Source organism: Trachypithecus francoisi, unplaced genomic scaffold (genome assembly GCF_009764315.1).
Source record: "Trachypithecus francoisi isolate TF-2019V2 unplaced genomic scaffold, Tfra_2.0 Lachesis_group14, whole genome shotgun sequence".
Classification (NCBI taxonomy): Eukaryota; Metazoa; Chordata; class Mammalia; order Primates; family Cercopithecidae; genus Trachypithecus; species Trachypithecus francoisi.
Genome location: NW_022681459.1, coordinates 34825772 through 34830992, shown reverse-complemented (window position 1 = coordinate 34830992; position 5221 = coordinate 34825772). Strand labels below are relative to the sequence as shown.

At 44.9% G+C, this 5221-nt stretch overlaps 1 long non-coding RNA gene across 1 annotated transcript; it reads right to left on the bottom strand.

The window, feature by feature from the left end:
* Positions 1-3683: 3683 nt before the first annotated feature.
* LOC117095927 lies at positions 3684-4871 on the bottom strand. The gene is made up of 2 exons (XR_004442247.1): positions 4195-4871; positions 3684-3976 (listed from the first exon to the last, which is right to left on the bottom strand). It is a non-coding gene; the product is annotated as an uncharacterized LOC117095927 (long non-coding RNA).
* Positions 4872-5221: the final 350 nt, after the last annotated feature.

Here is a 5221-nt window from a genome sequence, read left to right as displayed (position 1 = left end):
GAGGGGCTGAATTGCATGAGAACTGCTTCTATTGAACGAGGGAGGGAGAAGTGTGGTGTGTGGGTATCACCCTTTTCCCTAATATGGTATAAGAACCATCACTTACAGACCACTTGACAGATCGGGCACCGCACAACCCTGGAGGGCGTCATTCTCATCTTAGGCATTGCTTGCATCTGAATTGTGGCAATTCCAGGCAGATGACAGTAAACTCTCTGGTTCTATCCCAGTCAGCCCACTATAATCATTTTCTAGTAGATGGAAGTAAAGTATCTTGACGAAAAGGTGCCTTTAGCAAATGCACAGGTCGATTCTTGAAATGCCCAAGTAGCACCACATGAGGCATCATGTTTTTTTTTTAATCTGGATGTTGCCTACCATCAAATTCTTGGCTCATTTTCTGCTCAAGCATCTGTCCTGCCCCTTTGACTTATTTCAAGGCTTTAGGAAGCAAACGAGTAACAGTCTACTTTCTCCACCTGAGAGGCCAAAGAATCAGGCAGATGAAGATGAAAATATCACTGCTATTACGAATGAAACTGGAGTACAGTGGGTCAGCCTGTTGGAAAGCCATCTTGCTAACTAATCCTGAATAAGGCATGTTTATTCATCCAGATGCTGGCACAACTTCTTCACACCCACACGTCTCCTTTGATAGGGGCCGGCTCTTTACAACGTGTAAGCGAGCAGGTGAGAAAAAGTGTGCAGGTAGGCAGACCCCATTTAGGGGAGACTGGTGAGGGGGTTCTGAAACTCTGTAGTTTAAGTCATGTTGCTTCCTCTGGGAAAAAAGGCCAGGAATACTACTCAAATGGAGACCCCTCTACGTGTGAATGAGGTACCTAGGGCTGCAGTAACAAATTGCCAAAAAATCAGGTGCCAAAACCAACAGGTATTTATTCTATTGCAGTCTGGTGGCCCAAAGTCCCAAATCAAAGTGTGGGCAAGACCACGCTCCCCTTGAAGGCTCTACTTCTTGCCTCTTTCAGTTTCTGGTGGCTCTAGGGTTCCTTGGCTTGTGGCTGCATCATTCCAGTCTCTGCCTCTGTCTTCACATGGTCTTCTCCTCCTGTGTGCGAGTCTCCTCTTCCAGCTCTTATAACATCTCTTGCTATTGGACTGAGAGCTTACCCGGATAATCTAGGATAATGTCATCTCGAGGTCCTTAACTTAATTACATTGCAAAGACCTTTTCTCCAAAGAAGGTCACATTTGCACATTTTGGGAGTTAGGATGTAGACATATATATATATATATATTTTGGAGGCAGCACCATTCAACATGCTGCAATATGAAAACATGAAGAGGCCGGGCGCGGTGGCTCAAGCCTGTAATCCCAGCACTTTGGGAGGCCAAGACGGGCGGATCACGAGGTCAGGAGATCAAGACCATCCTGGCTAACACGGTGAAACCCCGTCTCTACTAAAAAATACAAAAAACTAGCCGGGCGAGGTGGTGGCGCCTGTAGTCCCAGCTACCCGGGAGGCTGAGACAGGAGAATGGTGTGAACCCGGGAGGCGGAGCTTGCAGTGAGCTGAGATCCGGCCACAGCACTCCAGCCTGGGTGACAGAGCGAGACTCCGTCTCAAAAAAAAAAAAAAAAAAGAAAACATGAAGAATAGAGGATAAATGCTCTCCCCAAGGCCCTTCTTTCTCAGCAGTGCAGACCCCAGGTTCATGCTGGTAACCCTCCCTTCTAGACCCCTCACCCCTAATCCTGGCTGTCTCTCCTGTTGGAGCACTCAGATGCAGCACCCTAGAGCCACAGGAAGGTCCCACGCAGTCTGCCTGCATCATCAGTGGTGACCACCAACTTCTCTGCCCTTTTTCTTTTTTCTTAAATGTATTTTAAGTGTCATGTTTGAAATGATTCCTTGGTGAGTCCTTCCCTTGTCACCCATCCCACATGCTGGCTAGAGCTAAGGCTTTAGTGGAAATAGAGAGAAATTATGTTTTAATGCTCCAGAAAGAAGCAGGAAGGAAAAGAGAGGGAGGGAGGAAAATGGCAAAGAGCCAGCAGAACTAAGTGGAACAAGCTGAGGGGCCGAAGAAAATGTTTAGCTCATATGTAGCCCGCCCATAGATATTTTAAGAAGGGTGAGGACTATGGTGTTCTTAATTGCTATCATATAAACCTCCTTTCCCTTTTAAAATCTTTAGTATAGGCTTAGTGTTCACAAATGATTGGTGGGGCTGGTTCCTATTTGGTGTGTGGAGGTTTCAGGAAGTTTCATATCTGGGTCAGCCCAAAGCCCAGCAAAGAGGCAGTCCACAATGAGTCAGTATCCAGGAAGTAGAGGCGGGTATGGAAAAGGAAGATTCCAAGAATTTTCAAAAATACAAGAAAAGAGTTTTGGACTTTCACAGGCTGTGGATTGCGGAGAGGTACAAGCCGATATAAGTCTGTCTTTTGGGGATAAGGAGATATCCATCTAATAGCTGGGTTACTTTTTTTCTAGTCTTTTTTCCTCAATTATTGAAATAAATGCAAATTTCCTTTGATGAATCCACATTTGCTTGATTTTTAAATTCCAGAATAGTGACCTTGAAGATGTATATCCATTTTTAAATAACTTGCATCTTTTTAATGCTAAGAAGCAGCAAAAGTTTGACTTGAAAACTATGTCCCAACCTTTACTCAGCAGGTGACCCCTTGCAGAAGAATATCAAGATTGGCAGGAGAGAGAGAGTGGAGATATGAGAAAAAACCGGCACAGGCATTTCCCCTCAATGTTTGTAACTGACCTTGCTAGAGATGTAAACGTCACTAAATTTGTAATCAGAATTGTGTGTGGAGATAACCTTTGGCTTAATTCCTTTGTGTTATTCTCTCTCTCTCTCTCTCTCTCTTTTTAACAACGGCAAGGTATTAAGCTGAAGCTAGATGAATCTTATAATGTTGTAAGTTTCTTAATGATAGGGGGATGTCTGCTTTTGCCTTCAGGTGTGTCTGGGGGGTGGGGGTGTGCTGAAGGGGAAACCCAGGGGTTCCACAGGAATCTTCCCTGACCTTCCAGTTTCTCAGGGCCTCATTCCTGTGGGAGTGAGAAAGAGAGAGAGGAATCGCGAGATCAGAGCCCAGAATCCTTGCTCTAACCATGCAAGGCTGAATCTCTGTCCCCTGCATAACAAGGGATTACATGCAGCTGTTTATCCGAGAGAGTGAGCATGAAGGATTCAGCTGAAAGCTTTTCCGGGAGATGGTAGGAGAGGGAGGAGGGCAGCCAGCATGGGCCGATAAAGGTACAAGATTCACAGATTGATTCCTTTTCTGTGCTGCATCCTCTGTTGAACACACCAGACTCCCAGTAGTCAATGGGCAGCTTCAGCGCCGTGCTCAGGCAATTTAAAACTTTCTAAGATTATCCCTCAATACCTGTTCCAGACTCAGAGGAGAGAAGAAACCGGGTCACTGACAATTTTTATGGGTCAGGAAAGTGAAAAGCTGATGTCCAAGCTTTCTTCAAATGAAAAGGGAGGGAGGTAGAATCTATTTTTTCCCCTTTCACTCCACCCTGTTCTTTTATCTGTCTCTATATTTACTCTGTTCTTTCCCCCTCGTATGCTGCCTCTCCATTTCCCTCTCTCTTTAGTCTTTTTGCCTGTTTATTTTTCTGTTCTTCCTTAATTTTTTTCACATTTTAAACAACTGCTAAAGCAAAAACCAAAGCTGACAAAACAGCAAACATATATCGTTTTATTACCTAGCCTCCTAGTTTCTAACAGTATTAGCATAATATCTCTCCCTAGAGAGATGGTCATTTTGAGAAAATGGCTTGAGCTGGCAGCAAACTCAGTAAATTTCATTCCTCCTGGGCTGTGCGTGACCTCACAAATCCAAAGGTGGCCTTTCTTTGTCCTCTTCCATTAACACAGGTTAGCGGTTCTCACAGGAGCCTTCTGCAGTGGAATCCAGGATTGAATCAAATTCACCATTGGCTGTATGATCCCAGCAGTTATCAGCCCTTGTAGAACGCTACAACAAAAACCAAGGTTAGAGTGGACTGTTATGAGAAAGCATTTTTCTTTTTCTCTTTTTTTTTTCTCTCTCTCTCACTCTCTCTTCTCAGGACTAAGGCTGTGTGAGGGGAGGGTTCCAGGTCCTTTATGAGAGAGATTGTTGGGAACAAAGTGTCCCTTGTGACAGTGGGGGAGTTTGACCTTCACTGTTGCTCTGCGTTTCAGACTAATTACCTGCTCCGTGGGCAGGCTGTAACAGTAAATCCACCAGGCATGGTGTCTGAGCTCTGGCAGCTTCAAAGTGAGGCTTCAGCATCAAGAATAGCAGAGGGTCACTTCTGGCAATGGTTGAACGCCTTTCTGACTCAAGAAGGAATCCTGAGGGATACTGTCCACTAGGATTTAGGGAATCAGCACTGGATTTAGGATCCAGAAGAGATGGAAAGTTTGGGATCTCTTTCCACAGAAATGCCCTATTGGCTCACACTTTTGTTCATACACTTATGCAATGCTGCCTGATTCCCTATTCTCTGTAAAATGCTGTGCTGAATATTAGGAGGGAGGCAATATCGTTCATAGAAAAGTTTCTCAATATTTAGCCTATGCCAGGTTCTCCTGGGAAGATTGTTAACAAGGCAGATTTTTATTACAAATACGGAAGATTTTCATTTGGAAAATCTGGAGTGAGGTCCCATGTTTACATCTTTTACAGGCAGCTTTGTAATCCTTGTAGAAATGACCCTTGACTGACATGATGAGAGATACTAGCTTTGTGGTGAAAAGTGCAGGCTTCTGCTGGGCACAGTGGCTCACGCCTGTAATCCCAGCACTTTGGGAGGCCGAGGCAGGTGGATCATGAGGTCAGGAGATCGAGAACATGCTGGCTAACATGGTGAAACCCCGTCTCTACTAAAAATACAAAAATCAGCTGGGCGTGGTGGCACCTGCCTGTAATCCCAGCTACTCGGGAGGCTGAGGCAGGAGAATCGCTTGAACCCGGGACTCTGAGGTTGCAGTGAGCCAAGATCGCGCCACTGCACTCCAGCCTGGTGACAAAAAGAAAGAAAAGAAAAAGAAAAAAAAGAAAAGTGCAGTCTTCTGATCTTATAGATACGGAGTCGTATCAATCACAGCCTCTGAAGCCTAGTTCCACCTCTTATTAGCTGTTTGAATTAGTTAAGATAATGCCAGCAGCTGTATAAACTCCCCAATTTCAGTGCCTCAATACATTTGTTGCTCATGTAGGTGGTGCTTCCAGGTG